The sequence below is a fragment of the Oenanthe melanoleuca genome, chromosome 12, assembly GCF_029582105.1.
Source record: "Oenanthe melanoleuca isolate GR-GAL-2019-014 chromosome 12, OMel1.0, whole genome shotgun sequence".
Classification (NCBI taxonomy): Eukaryota; Metazoa; Chordata; class Aves; order Passeriformes; family Muscicapidae; genus Oenanthe; species Oenanthe melanoleuca.
The window spans coordinates 7,847,637-7,866,684 of record NC_079346.1 but is presented as its reverse complement, the minus strand read 5'-3'; the positions used below and the strand labels follow the sequence as shown (position 1 = coordinate 7,866,684).

The window sequence follows — 19,048 nt, the reverse complement described above, 5'->3', positions numbered from 1 at the left end:
GGGATGGGATGGGATGGGATGGGATGGGATGGGATGGGATGGGATGGGATGGGGAGCTCGTGGGCAGCCTGGGCTCAGGGCTCCCTGTCTGGGCACAGAGGAGCTGCTGCCACCCACGGACAGCACGTGGGTAGAAAGGCTGACACAAGGGGACAAAGCCTCTACAAGGTCAACAAGACTTTTATGTTTCCTTTCCTCCCTGGAGGCTGCAGCCCAAATACAACAAACTGCAGCCTGTGGGGGCACAAGACTCGTGCTGGGGACACACCTGCAGGGACAGAGTGCCAGGTGGCCCAAAACCTGTGGGGCACAAGGATTGTGAGCCCAGTTTGGCAGAGCCCTGTCCCTCTCCTGGCACAGGGCCATGGCCCATGGGGTAGCAGGGCTGCACAGGCAGCTTTGGGTTACCACTTTGGGAAGGAGGTGAATGCTGATGTGTTTTCCTCAGAAGAAAACAAACAAAACTATGGGCAAGAACACAAATATATGATTTGGCACCTTAATGCTGTGTTATTACTATTACTTTTTTTTTTTTTTTTTCCTGACACTCTCTTCATACCATAAAGGAAGGGTAATGCAAGATCCTCAAGACCCAAACTCTAATGGGAAAATACTTTTCTGCAGTAAGTTCAGTTACTATCAGCATTGCAAGGCAATGTTTTTTCCTTTGTCTTTTTTCTTTTGTCTTTCACTCTTGAGTAAAAAAAAACAACAACTGAGAATAATTCTTCAGGGAAAAAAGCCCCAACACCTCAGTGAGGAGAGGCAACAAATAATCTGAGATAGATAACATTTATGCATCTTCAGATCTTTTTAGATGGTGCCTAAATCCTTTAAGAAAAAAAAAAAAAAAAAAAGAATGACTGCATCAGAAACAGCACCAAATGGTTTGCATAGAATTTAGATTGCTTGCACCTGATTCAATTTGATGAGGTAGAAATCAGCTAAAACTCCTGCACCACATTGAAACATTCTCAAAACACGGCTTAAGTCTATAATGAAATATGAAATCTAAAAAGGTTTTCTTAGCCTATTTGTAAGAAAATTCAAACACACCTATATTGTGTTAGCTTCTATCCATAATAACATTTGCTCAGTGAATAAAATGAAAACACAAGGATGTTTCAGTTAATGAAATATTCCCAATACCATGCTATTTTTTTTCTCAGCTTTACCCTCGAGAAACCGAATATGTGATTTCTTATTCTTATCATTATCCACAGCTTTCAGTGTATTCAGACTAGAGATGAGGGTGACTCTTGAGGGTCAAAAACTGTGTTTTTGAGTAATATATCAGTGATAGTGTTCTGATAGTGTATTATACTAATATATCATAAGAGCCAAAGTGCTCCTGTGATGTATTAGTGCAATGTATCATCTGAACATCACTGCTCGTATGATGTATTGCTCAAAATCACACAGCAACTTTAAAGACGGTCTTCAGTAGCCCTAGGCCTGAAATTTCACTTTTGGACAGACTTTCAAGAAAAATAAAAGTGCAGATTAAAGTTTGCAGGGACACTGTAAAATTTCACTACTGTCTCACACCTGTCGTTCTCATCAGATTTTAAATTTATTCACAAGAAGAGAGTCAGTTCATCTGCCAGTCAGTTTCCTTCTCTTCTGCTACAAGGAATCATAGCTTTGCTACAAGAATCAATTTGCAAGAATTCCTCTTGACCATATATAAAAAAATCTAATATCAGCTGTCAACAACCATATTCCCCAGAAGTTTAGCCACCTTTAAGCATAATTTTTATCTCTGGTGCAGAATGCTCCAGGATGCACGCAGGAGAAGATCTGTATACCCGTGACAGACGATTTGGAATATCAGAAAACACGCAGGGATGGAGTCCAAAGCTCAGTGCAGAGATGCTGCACTGCAGATGCACAGACCAGCACAGCAGGTAATGAATGAGCCTAATGTGATCTTCTACCCAAAATGGGCTCTTATGATCAGTGTGGAAAAAAAAAAAAAAAGAAGAAAAAGTGTTTATGACAGCATATGGGCCACTTGGCACCGGTGGGGATGTTCTCAGGGCTCAGTCACCTTTACTACATGCATTCTGTTCTCACACACTGCCAGGCTGCATGGCAGCATCCCTCAGCTGCATCACAAAACTAACAAATGTTACTAAGGTTTGAGCTAACAACAATCAGTTTAAAAGAGAATAATTTTTTCCAGTCATCTGTTTTTCTGTTGGTTTGTTTGGTTTCTTTTTAATCCTATGTATGAAAAAGAAATAAATATCTGGATTCTCCCCACTGTTTGTGTAACAGAAATAAACAGGATCAGCAACAGTACCTCACATATTTCCCTTCTCTTCAGTTTTACCAAGAAATACAAGCAGCACAGAGCTGTGGCTGCAGTAGTCAGAAACACTGAACAGGGAGATTTCTCACCTTCCCTAATCTGCCTTTCAGCTTCTGGCCTCAGCTCAGAGTGGCTGATACTTTGATTCATTAGGAGATCTTTAATTGATCATTTTTACTCCTTAGTACTATTTGTTACTGCTGAAGCCTCAATCCACCAAGGCACTTAAGCACCAGCTCAGTTTCCAACCTGTGAATTGGTTCAGTGGGAATATTCACATCCCAGATGTTTTGTTTATGTCTCAGTGTTTTGCATCCACTGATGGCTACAGGGAGGTCTCCCTAAATGGCAGGAGCAAAAATTAACTTCAAAGTGCCCACAAATTAAAATTGTTTCCTTTCATTTGTTTTCCAAGCAAAACAAAAACCCATGCATCCAAAAAAATACGGTCAATTTCAGACAATTGCAAATGACTGAAATATGTCAGAAGAAAACAAAACATCTGGGATCCTTAATTTTTTATTTTTTTTTAGCCAAATAAATAGATTTAGGCAAATCTTCCATCAAAACACTGCTTGAACATCTGAACATTGACCAAAATAAAACATTTCAATTTTTTTCCCCAGTTATTATGGGGATCCTCATGCCTGGTGGGTGGCAGACAGCCTCATCACATTCCAGCAGGCTGCATTCAATACCATTGATGGTATTTCATTTTTTTTCCTAAAAATTGCTTTCCCCTCATTTTGTATTATTTTGATTAATAAGCAAGGAAAGTAACACACAACAGCCAAGACATTTACATTAATGGACCAATCAATATCACCCACACCAGGGAAGAAAAATGCAGGCACACACTTGCATGGCTTAGCTCCATTCCCTGCTGGTCAGGCACTGATGGAGGAAGCAGGACACTGTCACAGGGTGTGACACTGGTGACAATGTGAGGATGCAGAAGTCCCCAGGTGGGGGACACTGTGAGTTAAAGATGCCTGAGCCCCATTTGTTGCTTCTGGTACTGGGGGCAATATTTCCAGTCAGGGATATCTAGAACAGCAGTAGCTGGAAAGAGGCTGTGGGAGTTGGATTTTATAGGACCTTCAAAATTAAAATTATTAGAGTGACAGCTTTCTAGGGTAGGGACTGCAGCCCCCCTGCTTTGCACTGTAAATAAAATCTCAGTTTGAGAAACTCCTAATGATGAGAATTATCAGGTGATGCAGAATCACTCGTAAGAGAAGGTTTTTGAGACCTTTATACCCAGAATGACAAGAGCATTAGAAAATGCACTGCAAAGAACAAATCTGTAGAGCCATGGGGAACTAATGAGCCAGAGGCAGGGTGTGATGCCTCTGGCCTCCCACTGCAGCAGAGGATGCTCTGATGAGCTCCATGGCATTCCAGTCAGGACTGAGGGAGCACAGGGCTGCTCAGGAGCACTCTGCACCACGATCCCACCACTGCCAAAATCTGGCTGCATCACAGGCTTTTGTGGGATTACACAACTAATGTTGCTCTCCAGTGAACCAGGCCTGCAAAATGCCCAGAAAGTTTCAGCAAAAAAGACCTGGGGGCATGTGTTGTTGGAGAAACAAGCATTCAGGTGAGGTGAGTTTCACTTCAGCACTCAAGGCCATGCAGAAAGCAATGTTCCTGGTTACAGCTGGTTTTATATACTGAATTATGGTCAAATAACCAATGTGTCACCACTGCACTGGATTTAAAGAGAAAATACTCGACAAAAATAGACACTGAAAGAGATTTCCCTGGTAGACCAGAACAGTGAAGAGCAGATGACCCTCCCACAGCACTGGGGAGGACATGGGCATTGCCTGCAATAATTCATGGACATTATGTTGTGTTCATGCAGCTGCTGTGCTGGTTAGCAGAGCACCAAAGCTCAGCTTCCAGTTAAAGCAATAGTGTATACATGAGCTGCTCAGCACCCAGGGTCTATTAGAAATAAATGTTCTTACAGCAAGAATACATAAAAGCTGGCAGTGTCACACAACCCTGAGGGCAGGGAGGCTTCCAGAACGTTGGCAGAGGAGGGGCTGTAGGATCCCACCACTGTTACAAAGGGCTGTTCCCCCTGCCCCTGCAAAAGGAGAACAAGGCTGAGCTGTGCCTGCACACAGCAGAACCAGGTGCCTTTCAGCAGCCTAATCCTTTCCCTTGTTGCTTTTCATTCTTTCTACAGTCAAAGCCTGGCAGTTGTGGGTTCTCATGGTGCAGCAGGACAGGAAAAGCTGTGATCTGCTGTGGCTGTGGCCAGGCAGGGAATCAGCAGCTCCAGGCAGCCAGACCAGCTGGCCAGAGACACTCAGTTTGCTGGGAAAAGGGATGGTGGTTTTCACACAGGACTTCACTTGCTGCAAAGTGCCCTGTCCATTACAGAGACAGGGGCTTCCTATGGGAGGCTGTGATAATGCTTCTTCTAAACTACCAGATTAACTGTAGAAATTCCAAACTAATAACCATTCTCCAAGTAAGACTGTTAGTGGGCGATAAAGAAAATCAACCATAATACAGAGATAGCCACATGAAAAATAGGGCAATTTTGTCCTCTCTGTAAACTGGGCTTCCATGGAGCCCTTGTTTGCTATTCTTGATTAACTGCTCAATTGTCCCTGGTAGAGAGTTATTCCATGGAAAGCCCTGCCTGTGTATCCACAGCTCATTAGTGGAAAACGCTCCCTCTGCTGCTCCTGAAAATCCAGTGTGTCACCAGCCACAGGCACACCTGGTACAGCTGCTCTCTCTAGGCACTGACAGCCACTTCCAGTTGGGAAGTTCTGGAAAAGACATCTTCGTGGGAAAACAGTTCCTATTCAGTGAGTATTTATGAAATCTTGATGTTTTTCCAAGTCCTGAGTTGGTTTGAGATGGAGGAAAAAAATTAAAATTTTTTTTAAAAGTCCTATCCAATATCAGGGAAAGAGTTTTGGACAATTAAAACACTCAGTTTTCACAGCCTTCAAAATTATTGCCAGCATTAGTTCTGATTTCCTCCCCTTCCCTCCATTTCAGGAGTTATAAATTAGTCAAAGATCACTTTAAAGGAGCTAATTTTTATAAAATAATAAAACATGGCAGCAAACTGCTTGAACCCATTCCTTTCCTACAAAACTGCCCCATTTCTAGGAGTCAGCACTTTCTTTTCCACCTTTACTAAAGCCTTGTGCACAAGGCTGTACAGACACAGGCCCTTGGCATCTCCCCAGCTCTGCTCATGCACCCTTAGGAGGAAAAAGAGAGTTTTTCATTTTGAATGTTTTTGATCAGGACCCACACTTCTGCCATGGACTTGCCTCTGGAAGAGTAAGTACCAAGATACTTGCTCAGGACAGAAAACACATACTTTGGAAAGCAACAAAATTAAGAAAATGTGCAAATGTATCAGAAGCCAAACCAAGTGGGGGACTTGCAGCAAAGTACATCTTTAAATGTCTAGATTCAGAAATGTGCAGATTCAGCATTCTCAATAAATAATGCATTTGTCAACTGCTATGAAGTTTAAAGAAATGAGCTGTGGGTGAACCAGAAAAGGGATGTAGACCACATGAAAACAAGCACAGAAAGATTTTTTTAACCCACTTGATATCTGTAGTTATAACTTCCATGGCTGAAAGCAACTTCAGCATTTGCAAGAGAAGTGCCCACCCCTCACTTTCATCCTCAAACCCAAGAAACCTGGCACAATAATGAGTGTAATAACTGTTTGTTGGAAGTGTGATCCGGATGTCCATCTCTTGAACACCTCTTAAGAGATCCTCTGAAAGGCAGCAAATGAATAAACTAACTGGAAATAAAGGTTGGTTGATTCTTTAAACTTGTATTTCCTGAACTCTAACTGGCCTGCAAGTCTAGGAATGAGGGTCCAAGCATGGTGGTAGGAAGGTCAGGCCAAGGACCATCCCCTGCCATTATCCCCATTATCCCCATTGTCCATCCCCTTACAGCACTCACAGGGAAGGATGGGCAGACCTGCAGGAGCAGCAACCATTCCTCTGCAAAAACAACCCAAAACCCTGGCAGTCCCCAGCCTTTTATACAGATGGGAATGACCAGTAAAGGAACCTCTGAAGTTATTTTGGAAGGTGTTACATGCTCAGGGATAGTTGGAGAGCTCCTGCCTTGAGGCCATGTGCCTTTGCCTTCCCTCAGAGTCACTTTGCCCAGGTATTTTTGTGCAAATTTGGTGTTGCTGAAATGCAAATGAAAGCACAACTCCATTTCCCCTCACCTCTGATCTTTAGTTAAGTCTTGATAAATGCACATTGTTTGAACACTTGTGATATGTATAATTAGGGTTCTTTAATTTATGTTTCAATAAAATGTTCTATAATAAACATTTACTGCTCTGTGAATAAACATTTAAATGAAGCTCCTAATGGGGGTTACATGTTTCGAAGCAGTTCATGGCTTTGCTGAAGTCTCTGCCTATATTTAATGAGAGTCATTTCCATAATCTGTGCATTATTGCTTAAGCCTCCCTTTAGGAATATTTTACAAAGTAAAATTGTGTGAAATATTATCAGCCAAAAGAGAAAATGCTAAGAGGATTATTGAATTGTCCTGTTAAAGGGACAGCACAAACTTTCATTTTCCCCCTGAGATGCCAACACTGTAATTATATAAAATGTGCTTACTAATCATCACACCGGTGTGTTTTTACTGGGTTTTTCCCTCAGAGACCCAGGCTAAATTAAAAGGATAGGAGACCCCTGAAAGGTCTGATATGAAGGGCAATGTAAAGCTCATTTACTTTCTGATATTAATAAGAGGAAGGACCAAATTCCCCAGGCAAACCTTGTGGATGTCAAGGAACATCCAGCCCCATCAGAGCAGCTGAGTTCTGCACAAAGCTGAGCTCAGCTTCTCCCAGGATGGGGCCCTGCAGCCCCACAATTAACACCCAGGGTCTCATCCCCATTTGGCTGAAACTTCCACCCATTTTCTCACTGACTCCAGTAATGGCAGGACTCAGCCTCCCACATGAGATATAAAGCACACTAGGTCAAAGGGAAGATTATTGTTGGAATATAGAGGGTTTTCAATTCTCTGGAGCCTCTGCAAGAATACAAACACCTGTAAGATATTTCTTCCATATGTCTGAGTACATTTGAGGAGAGCATAAAACTGAAATATATCTTCTCTGCTCTAGCAGGGAATAAGAGCATTATAGCAGCAATGACCCACTCCCCCTTTAATGCAGGGAGTATGGGAGAGGAAGAGAAGATAAATCAGGGATGTATGTGACAGAGGGAAGACAAGCCTTACATACCAGTTATTCTGAGAGGGAAATCATTATCTCTAATTTTTGTGGCTATTTTGTGGTCCTTTTAGACAACTGCTGCAATCTCTTCTATGAATCCTATAGAATGATGACAAGGTTCCTGCAGAATGAAAATACTGTCTCTGCCTCCTCTTTCATTATTTAAAGATATGTATTGGATTTGTGTGGCCAGGTTTTGGTGGCAGGGGGCTACAGGGGTGGCTTCTGTGAGAAGCTGCCAGAAGCTCCCCCCGTGTCCAGTGGAGCCAATTCCTGCAGCTCCAGGATGGATTCACCACTGGCCAAGGCTGAGCCCACCAACAGCAGGGGTGGGGCCTCTGGGAAAACAGATTTAAGAAGGGGGGGAAAAGTCTTGTGCAAAAGCAACTACAGCCAGAGAGAAAAGTGAGATCACAGCCCCCATTCCCCATCCTCCTGTGCTACTGGAGGGGAGGAGGGAGGGAAAATCAGGAATGCAGTCAAGCCCTAGTAGAAGGGAGGGGTAGAGGGAAGCTGGGTTTAAGATTTGGTTTTGTTTTTCATTACCCTACTCTGATTTGATTGGTAATAAATTAAAGGAATTCTCCCAAGTCCGGTCTGTTTTGCCAATGACAATAAATGGTGATTGATTTCCCCCCATCCCTACCTCTACCTTTGAGCCTTTGGATGTATTTTCTCTCCCTGTCCAGAAGAGGAAGGGGTTTGATAGAGTGACTTTGGTGGGTACCTGGTGTCCAGCCAGGGCAGCCCACCACAAGATGGAAGAGAGGTGCTGCTGCACTGAGAAAGAAATGGTTTCTGAGGATGGCAATGTGACCAAGTTCATAAGTTTCTGTGGAGGATGAAATGCATTCAAGCCTTGCTGCTTCTCATCACAGAATCCATCAGTGCTAAAGGAGATTTCCAAGGCTCTGTGTCAGTACTTTATACCCTTAAGAATACATTTCCCAGGAGCTAGCAAATATCTCAGTGCGTACCTGTAGCACTCACTAGACTGTATTTAGTTCTTTATAATATTAAAATTATATATAGCAGCTATGGGTTCCAAAACATGGGCTGTTTCCCTGTTTTATTGCCGAATGTGCACATTCATCACTGAGGTTTAGCTGCTTCAGTTAAACCTTTTAAATGTAAATTATTTTCTGTTATAAAAAGCTGATTGTGGGAGTTTTAGTATTTCAAAGATGGTAATTTATGTGACTGGAACAAAATAAAACATTCAACAGAAACAGAATTTTACTTGATCAGAAACACTTTTATGTTTCAGTATAGTTTTCTTTTCATATTTTTCTCCTGCAGCAGTGGCCCCTGTCTTTCAATTAGCTTGAAACACAAGATCTTACATAAAACCATAATTTAATGCTATTTGCATATGCCTGAGTTCACAACTTCTTTGCCTCTCATTTAAAGTATTTTTAAGGTATCATGAACCAATGCCTGAAATTCCTTGTGCAACTACTCAGGTGTTCACCCCTCAACAGTCCACAGAAGCCTCTGGGGAAGCAGTACCAGTCTCCAAAAACCCTTCAGCATTATCTCCTCCCCTGTCACCTCAAACCATTTCAATGACATATCAGTGAGGGAGCTGAAAATGAAGAAAGCAGATTTTCAGCCTGTAGCATATGACAGCAGGCCAATCCCATTTTTCTTTGACTTACTTCCCCCACTCAGTGTTGAATTTGGGATACAAAACAGCCTCCTTGAAAATCAGGCTTCATAGGGCACCTACAACATCACCCAAATGGGACAGAAATCCCTGCAACAACTCCTTAGCTCCAGCAGATGTTGGATCAGGCTTTGCACAACACTGTGGGAGCAGCACTGACACCTTTGAAGATTCTGACAACAGCCCATACACACCAATATCTTCTCCCAGGCTACCAGTGCAAAAGTACTCTCATTTTTGCCTTCCCAAATAACTAGGATTTTTCTCACCATCTTTCATAATATCCAGCCCTGTTTCAGTTGTCTTTCTGCTCATGCCAGTGGCAACACATTAACTTCAGCTGAAGTCCTTCCTGGTTTGACTGAATCTGGCAAACAGATGTGCTAAAAATGGCAAAGGATATATAATAGTACATCCACAAACTTCACCAAACTTCACCAATGGAGTGCAAATAAAATGCACTCCATTGCCTTTATTCATTGTGTAATATTTTCAAGTTAGGTTAGAAAATGTACCAATATCCCTCTCTCAAACATTTTATTAACTTCTTAAAGTACTTTTGTAAGCCCTTATGTGGCAGGCAATATTTGCCCAGCTCCCACCTAAGTGTGGTGAATGGCTGCAAGGCCAACACTGATAAACACACAGAAATGCATCTTCCATTGACCGCTTCTAAAACAAGAACTCGATCATTTTAACTTACCAATTCAATTACAGAAATGTATTATTGATTCAACCTTTCTTCATATTCATGAGCTGGCTAGAGAGAAGAGTGAATTGTTCTGCTTAGTACACTTTCACCTTGATAAACATGAATTACCCTAATTGGGAAAGAAGTTATTTCAAAATTGTTTAAATCCACAGATTCCTTTCAACAGGGAGCTTTGGTGGAATTGTAACACATGCTGGCATCTGCCAGGAACCCAGCTGCAACCACCAGACTTGCTGTCCTGGAGACCTTTCAACAGACACTTTGTCCAAATGGACTTTGACTGTGACGAGCAGGGCCATATGTGCAGGGGGGAGCAGAGGTGAGCAGTCTGTGATTTCGTCCCTAAGTCATTTAACCTTCAGAATTACCATTCCACACACTCTGCCACCCAACAGGAGGCTGCACAAGCAGGTAAAAAGATAGATGTCTATTCTTAATGACTGTTTAGGAGACTGCTGAGCTCTGGTCTGTGCCCATGTTGGTTCAGTTCATTAATGCAATTAACCAACAATCAATCTTTTTAAATTAGTTACACAAAAACAGCTACAGCCAGATCAACTGGCATGAAAGTTAGGTCACGGTCCATTTCTGAACGATTTAACATCCACACTGGAACAGAAGACAGGGCATTGAAGCATCAGAAACTGGAGCCAAATTCCTCTGACGCCCTACAACTTAATCAAAGTGTGGAAAACTTGTGCATCTGCCTTGGTCTTATTTGCATGGCCTTCTGTGCATGCAGCTCAACACCTTGATGATGTACAAACTGCTCAGAAGAAAACAGGGAGGGAGGGAGGGAGGGGAAGAAGGGGAGGAAGGGAAGGAACTATTTAGTAGTGAAGGAATTTAAATAAATTTAAACAGTGTAAGTTTATGCAGGACTTGAAACTGTACCTTAACTGCAGTCTCATGATTCACCAGTGGCTGTTCACAGAATAAAATGAAAACAGAAGGAGCTGCAGTCACTATTATTGTCTTTTCCCTTTCCATGGACTAGCAAAAGACTAGCAGAGCAAGCTGGATTTTCACTGAACACAAAGGTTACCTGTGAGAGGTTACAGCACAGCTCCACCACCAGCCTTGCATGCTGATCTGCTGCCCTGGGATCAGAGCTGCGAGCAGCCTGTACCTCGGGCTCACAGCCTGACTCCTTTCCCTTTCCCCTGGGGGCTGGGGAAGGATTTGGTTGGCCTGAGCCTGGTGCAGTGAGCTGTTCACAGGGATGGCTGGAGGTTGCTGAGGTGACCGAGCCCTGCCCCGCTGCGCTCCCAGCCCGCAGCACAGGCAGCAGCGCTGCGGAGCTTGTGGGGCTGCACGGACCCACCTGGGGCTGCAGGGACCCACCTCGGGCTGCACGGACCCACCTGGGGCTGCAGGGACCCACCTGGGGCTGCACGGACCCACCTGGGGCTGCACGGACCCACCTGGGGCTGCAGGGGCTCCCCTGGGGCTGCAGGGACCCACCTGGGGCTGCACGGGCTCCCCTGGGGCTGCAGGGGCTCCCCTGGGGCTGCAGGGACCCACCTGGGGCTGCACGGGCTCCCCTGGGGCTGCACGGGCTCACATTGCTCACCCCGCACCGCTTACCCCGCACTGCTCACCCCAGGGATCGGGGGCTTTGCCCCGCGGCCCCGGGGCAGCTGCGGGCTCGGTGCGGGAGCGCTGGCAGTGCTTTGACACTCATGGACAATTTCTCTCCCAACCCTTTAAGCTGAACCTGAACTAAACTGCTTTCAGTTTCCCCAAAAGGCCAAGTTTGCAACTCCGCCGTATGTTTGTCCATTAAGAGAGCATCTGGCTCCTTTTAATCCCTTGCACTGACGGAGTTGATCCGATTGCTTCCTCCGGAGACACGGCAGCACAGGCACTGCTGCTGAATGCCTGCCATGAAACCGCGATCTTCCTTCTAAATCCACCGTGAAACGCGTGGGCAAGAGGCTCCCTGCCATGCAGGAGAACACAGCACTGCCTGGGCTGGGAGCCTGCAGTGGCTGAGCAATTCCTCACTCCTTCCCTGGCCAGAACAGCATTGAAGGGGTCAGGATCAGACCCACAGACTCCCCTTGGGTGGAGTGTGAAACCCTCGGTTTCCACTTCTGTGAAATCAGGCAACTCGGCTGGTGCAGCAGAAAAGGACTGGGAATTGGGGCAGATGGGGAAGGATGCATGCTCAAGTTTCATTATGAAAGCTGTGTGTAAATTAGCATGACTGGAGGGGGAAAAGAAGGCAATTCCAGGAGACCAAGGAGGAATATGCAACCTGTCACTTAACACTCCCCACCCTCTGCTGTGTTTCTGCCAGAAAACACCAGAGCAGGAGCCTCCGGAAATGAAACTGAAGGAGACATAAGTGAATTTAAAAGTAATAACAGCAAGAAACTTTAATGAAACTCTCTCTTGACTAGCTAGAGCTGATTTTCTCATATAGGATTTTCTGGAGCTTTCATAACTCTGCACTCAAAAACCATTCTCAAAAGTTGCAGGCAGCATATTATCACTTTGTGCCTCTGTGAACACAAATGCACCTTTTCTGCAGCACACGTATAACAGCAAAATGTCAGGAGCCCATTGCAGCAAACTCTTGATTCATTACCAGAGTGATCTCTATTTTCTTGGCATATATGTAATTCTACATCATTGCTCTGAGATATAAATGCTGCTAATTGTAACTGGGCTGCTCTGTAGCTGGAGGACCAGGTTGCAGGAGCTGGGGAGTGCAGATCTTGCCCCAGTACAGTCCCAGTTTGGTCTGGATCTGCCTCACCCCACACACTGAGCAGGCAGCCTGAGCTATCCGTGGTTTTTAGTATCCAACATTGCTGCCAGAATCAAAACCAAGCTGCAATGCACAAGGAATACAAAATAGGGACCTAGAGGGCAGGCAAAACTTTCATAAATTCAGTTCATCTACCAGCATCGAAAGAATTAGTAATCAGAGAAAGAAAGCTACAGAAGTGTTAACATTAATTCTACTCTGCTACAAGCCACGTGGTTAACACCATGACACCTTACCATTTACTGAGGGAGAGCTATTTATTTATGTAACCTATAGCTCACATTTAAATAATTAGTCTGCCTGATAAATTTTAGAACTTGCAATCTGTGTGCCACGTTTGCATGAGCACAGCATATTTAATGCAGGTACAATTGTTTAACACCTCCAGCATCACATTAAAGAGTTTCATATAATTAGCAGAGTTGGGCATTCCAACTTTCAGGCCAGTTACACATTAAAAAAAAAAAAGGTGCTAGTTTTACAGTGTGAAGCTGCTGCTCCAGAAATGTAGTCTGCACTCCTAACAAGGGATGTTCAGAGAGCAATATGTGCTGCCTAGGAATAAGCAAATCAGGTCAGCTAAGACTGGACTTGATCCAAAGCTCCCCTCAAACCTTCTGTTATCTCCGAGAGTCTGAAGCTCCCCAGATCAGTCTGCAGTCTTTGGGTTTTTTTCAGCCCACCAGGAGCAAAGGCCTGAATTTTCGAGGTGCCAACTACTTGTTCCTCTCTCCAGCATCAGAAGCTCAGTGTTCCCTACAGCCAGGTGCCAGAATGCCACCTGCAGACAAGCACTTTTACATGAGGGCACATTTCTAAAAGGTGAAGGTAACACTCCTGGGGTGCAGTTCTGCATGCAGCAGTTCTGACTCTCTCATAAGCAGCAGCAGATGCATAGGGATGCTCCTAATGAGCTCAGCTTACACCTCAGAACAGCCCCTGCTTCCAGGAGGTGTGTCAGGGATGAGCTTGGTCCTTGTTGCTATTGTTTTGATATACACAAGTAAGCAAAATCCCAGTTGTGTGAATCATATCATGGCAGTCTCTTGGCATCTCAGCGGATTAAGAATGCAATAAATACAAAACCTCATAGTTCAGGTTGTAAACACAAAAATAAAACTGAATTTTAGCTTCAGATTTAAACAGTGGAGGAGCCTGATGTGAAAGCCATGCTCACAGGGAATGGATGCCATTGGCATTCCTACTACATAGAATTTTCTAAACAACATGAACAGAATTAGCCTCTATTTTAGAAGATAGAGTGTGCAAAGTGACAACTAGCAAGCAAAGTGATATTCTGAAAATCAAATAATAAATTAAAAAATTAGAAATGCTCACTTAAGAGCTTTCCTTTGGGCATATCATCTGAAAAGAAAGGAAAAATAAGTCTGTTTATTTGCTTCTTAGGTAGCCATTGCTCTTAAGCCAGATCATCAAACATCCAAATTTAAAGCCAAGTTTCTAAACTCAGCAACGAGCAGCAACTGACATCAATATGTCTTGTCAGATTTTCAAAGCACTTCAACGTTCAGCCTACTTCAAAGAAATTAGCCACCTGCATTATTGCCAATCAGTTCTGAAGACCCTGTTTCATCTGTGTTAAGCTCTCATGAAAATTTCTACCTATATGGTTTTTTTTTCCAAACGGTCTTTAGACACTTCAGAAGCTATTCTTTGAATATTTTAGAGACATGTCAAGGCCCTTTTCACAGGGAATTATTTTCTAGTTCAAGCTATCCAAGATTGTAAAAAAACTGGGATCAATCCCACGATGTCTATTTATCAAAAATCTTTTATCATCACAGGACCTTCATCTCAGATAAGTAAAATGAAGGCAAGTTTCAAGTTAAAAATAGCACTACACAGACTCCTCCACTGGTAACTCAGCTGCTGGGAACATTTACCTCTATATTATTCCAAACTGAGTAAATAAACCTCTTCTTGCTACTGAGAGGGAGACAGACCAGTATACATTAAAAGAATATAGATAATTCTGGGAAAAGAAATTCTTCTTGGGTGATAAGAATATATTTTCCAAGGAGAACTGCCACAAGCAACTCTTAGCAGGAGGTGTGGGAAAGCAGCACATGGTATATTCAGGGATATAAAATACTCTTATATCAGCAGAAGGAGAGCATAAGAAGATGAAGACAGGGATGAAATATTCCATATTCTTAGGCATGAGAAAGGAAGAAGTCCGTATTTGCAGGTCCAGGGAAAGAAGGTGTCTTTGAGGAAGCAACACACAAAATATGGCTGGGGAAAAAAAATGGGTCCTCTTCATCCACAAAGAAAATAAAAACTGCAATGAATTAAGTCACACCAAAATCCTCATCTAGCAGGAATTTCAAGGGAATAGTTTTTTCCTCAAATTTTAATGGCAAACAACAATTTATCAACTTGAAAATAACTTAAAGAAATTCCCTCTCCCATTTCTATGAGGAAACAAACCCTCAATTTTGTACTTCTCCAAGCATGGATCTCAATCCTTGCTCCCTCCACAAGAGGGAAAAGCTGAGGAGATCCAGGACAGACAGGATGGACAAACCTCTTCTTGGCCTCTTCAGAGAGGTTTTTCACCCAGAGCAGCAGGGACTGCCCTGCCAAGGAAGGGGACATGCAGTGAGGGGCTGTGCTGGGATGGCAGCAGGATAATGAGCAAGGCTGAGACATCCAAGCAGGGGCAGTGGAACTGTGTGAGGTCCAGCAATGAGCAGCATCTCAATGGCACAAATCCTTCTCATGTCAAATCAAAGCAAGAATAAATATAATGGAGTGGGCTGGAAAATCATCCTTTGTAATCTGCAGCTCAGAGAAACCAACCACCCAAGGGGGTATTCCAAAGCAGCTCCTGAAGCTGTGTTAGACAAAACCCCTCAATTTCTGAAATGCTAATCAGGGCAGAATTAGCTGATCAGGGAAAAGCCACGATGGATGAGGACAGGAGGCCAGCATCAGATTGCAGGTTTAGATAGGCTTGTTAACATCTGCTTAGGGTAAACTATAATTTAAAAATCTCCTTTCCTTGTTTGGGAGTTGGAGAGTTTTGGTTGTTTGGGGTTTTGTCTCTGCTAGTTTCTGCCTTTCCAGTTCTGACAATGAATTTCCTATCAGGACTCTGGGGAAGCAGAGCAGACTTTCAGCATTCACAATCAGCAGAAGCAGAAGATCATGGCCATGGAAAGGCATTTTAGTTGCAGAATTGTTACATTCTTCCAGAAGCTTTTCATCTTATGAATACAAATCTCTAAAAAACTCTCTTTACTTGTGGATTTACTTCTTTGGGCAGTTGCATTGCTACAGTCCTAAATCTGCACAAGCCCCTGTTGCCCAGTTGTCCATACTCCTTCTGCCACTTGGCTTAGTGAAAAAATCAGTTAAAGAAATCACTTCCTTCCATATGTATAGTTAAAAGCAGATGTCCAAATTATACAACCCTCAGTTGATCACTTTTTCCCTACAAAAGTATGGAGTAACTCAAAACTTATGAGTAGGATAATAGTTTCATAGTGCCCAAATACATTTTAAAGGGAAGATTTAGAAAGACAGATTTTTTTTGGACCATCCTGACCAGAGGACATGCATTGCTGATAGCCAGAAAGCACATCTTGGAGGGATAGTGGCTGATGACAGCAAAACAGGCCACAGATTCACCCAGACAATATAAACTAATATTTGGCTTTGGCAGGCTAATAGAAACCTTTCTAAGCCATTTTTAGGGGCCTACTTTGGCTTTAGACTGCTGAACCCAACAGGTGCTTTTAGCACAAGGAGTGGGATGGAGCTTTTCACAGGGAGCAGCTTGCTGGGACAGTCAAGGGGACATTATAACATGAATTTCTAAACATAAATTCCAGCCTTTTCCCTCCATAGAAAGGAAAGCAGAACTCCAAAGGGTAGAGGAAAAAACATATGGTCTAGACTAATACTATAGGACCCAGTGATTAAACTGGGCTGGCAAAAGCAAGGTATCTGCACCTAAATTCTAAATTTAGCTCCCTAAATGATTTGGGTTGATTTTCCAAGGTGATGAATGCCTCCAGCTCCTGTCGACTTCAGGTGCCCACATTTGAAATGTTTGGCCTTTAGTCTTCAACTTGAACTAATTGAAGGATTTAGCATTTCAAAGCTAAGGGGTTTTATCCAATCCAAAGTGCCATAAAGCTGCAGTTCCCAGGCATGAGAGATATGACACATGAACAACTCAAAGGCAAAGCAGGAGAGGAAAGATGATTATTCCCCAAAGTGCATACACTTGAAAGACAGGCTAATGAGTTCTTAAATGACATCACTTAATCCCAATGCTTCTCAAATACAATGCTGGAGTTTTCCCATCCTCAGTCATTAGAGTGCAGAAGGAATTTTGACTGTGCTTCCCCTGCCCGTTGAAATTCAGCAGAAATGTGTCGCTCAGTTAACTTCCCCCTGAGCTGCATAATAGATCAAATTAGCCAAAACCAGCCCTGCACCACAGCTAGGCAGGAAAGCAAGCCAAAAGGATCCTGTCCTCCCAGAGAGCAGAGACACATTTTCACAGAGATCCAGGGCCCACCAACTCTGGAACAAAAACCTGTACAAGGACATTTCCAGGGAGCACAACATGCTCAGAGACACTCCAGAGAGGGGAAACTGGTGCAGATGATCCTACAGAGTGTGAGCACCAGGGGTGGGCAGAATTTCAAGAAAGCCTTGTGAGCCATTTAGCATCAAATTCAACAGCTGCAGAGGTTTTCATAACAGAGCTGATCCTGTCTGCCAGGGCCCACACCTGGCTTTGAACCAGCTTCACTTCAGAAAACTAAATTTTCATCACTCTATATGATGATAAGCAATGCAGTATTGATGCTTAATTATCAGTTAAAATATTTAATTAAAAGCAGGAAAAATGAAAATACTGTTTCAAGAAAGGTGTGGTATCATGCAAAGTTCAAGAGAGAGTTCTGGCAGCAGACTGAGGTTAAGTGAGGCTTTCTGTGATATGGTCCTTGCTCCATCTCATAGAGACATCTCAGAAAGCACAGCAAATCGTGCATAAGGTTGCTTTATTTAAGAGTAAATCCATGGAAAAGGTAATCAGACATAGCTTTATAGAAGTGAGCCTATTCTTTTCTCTGCCACAATTTTGCAACACTTGGAAAGTCACCTCAGCCAGAACATCTCACAGTTGGTCACCTCTTGGGCATCCACATGAAACACACTGGACTGGTCTGCAGAAACCCTAAGCAATGACAATTTTAACTGTACTCTCTAAGAGCCATGAGCTGAATCTGTCATTTAGGTTGCTAAGTATGCAAAAGAAATCAAGCTCTAAAGCTAAGTTGTCACCCAAAGAGAATGAGCATTACTTAAAGTATAAAATATGTGTATTAATGCTTCAGAGACGTTCAGATACTCTGCTGAGAGGCTCTGTGTGAAAGCTCAGAGGACATTAATAACCTTGTATTCAGGGCAGAGCTTGGATGGCATCTGGAACTTCACACTGAACGATGCAGATAAAAATAAACACTTGATCTTGTCCACCCTGGGCACAGAATAAAGAAGCAGCTTGTGATCAAGTCTTTAAGACTGTATCACATTCATCTTCCAAACTAAAGCTACACAGGCAGCCTTAATTCTGCCTTTTCCTAATCCTTCAGAGTTTAATTTTACAGTTCAAACTTTCTTTAAACATAGTAGTTTTTGCACATCAGTAATAATTCACCCATCTCTGGCAAGAATGATTTACATCCAGTATACTAGCACAGTAAATCCTAATGGAATGATCCCATGAATCATAACATAGCATTACATTTAATTGCTATATTCATTAAATAAGAACATTGGATCTTTTTAAAATTAGAAATTTTGAGGTGCTATCAAGTAAGATTAAACTAACGAGATAAGATTTAACAGAATATGTAAGTTGTGTAAATAAGATTTTATGCTGTGCTCGATTCTAGCTCGATTTTAATTTGCTTTAGGACACCACCATCAAACTTTCAGCCTTCAGATTTGTTTCAGTTAATCTCATGCTGGCTTTAAGAAGTTAAATCTAATAACGATTGCACTGATATTATATTGATTTCTTTTCCTGTTACACATTTTCTGAGCAACACCACTACTACTCCAAAGAAAACAGAAATGGTGGGCAGGATTTGTTTAGTTGCAAGGACATCTGCTTATGATGGAAGGCTTATATGTAGAGCACAGGATAAACTTTGCAGATGTGTTTCTGAGGCATGTAATTGCAATCCTCCCCTATGTGCAAAGCTGCTCTAGATGGAGGCTCCTCTGGTGACAGCAAGACAGACAAGGTGGCTGCT

At 43.0% G+C, this 19,048-nt stretch overlaps 1 protein-coding gene across 5 annotated transcripts in view; it reads right to left on the bottom strand.

The window, feature by feature from the left end:
* The window catches only part of FHIT (fragile histidine triad diadenosine triphosphatase), a 518,320-nt gene that overhangs the window by 86,401 nt on the left and 412,871 nt on the right, over positions 1 to 19,048 (bottom strand). The window lies entirely within an intron of this gene.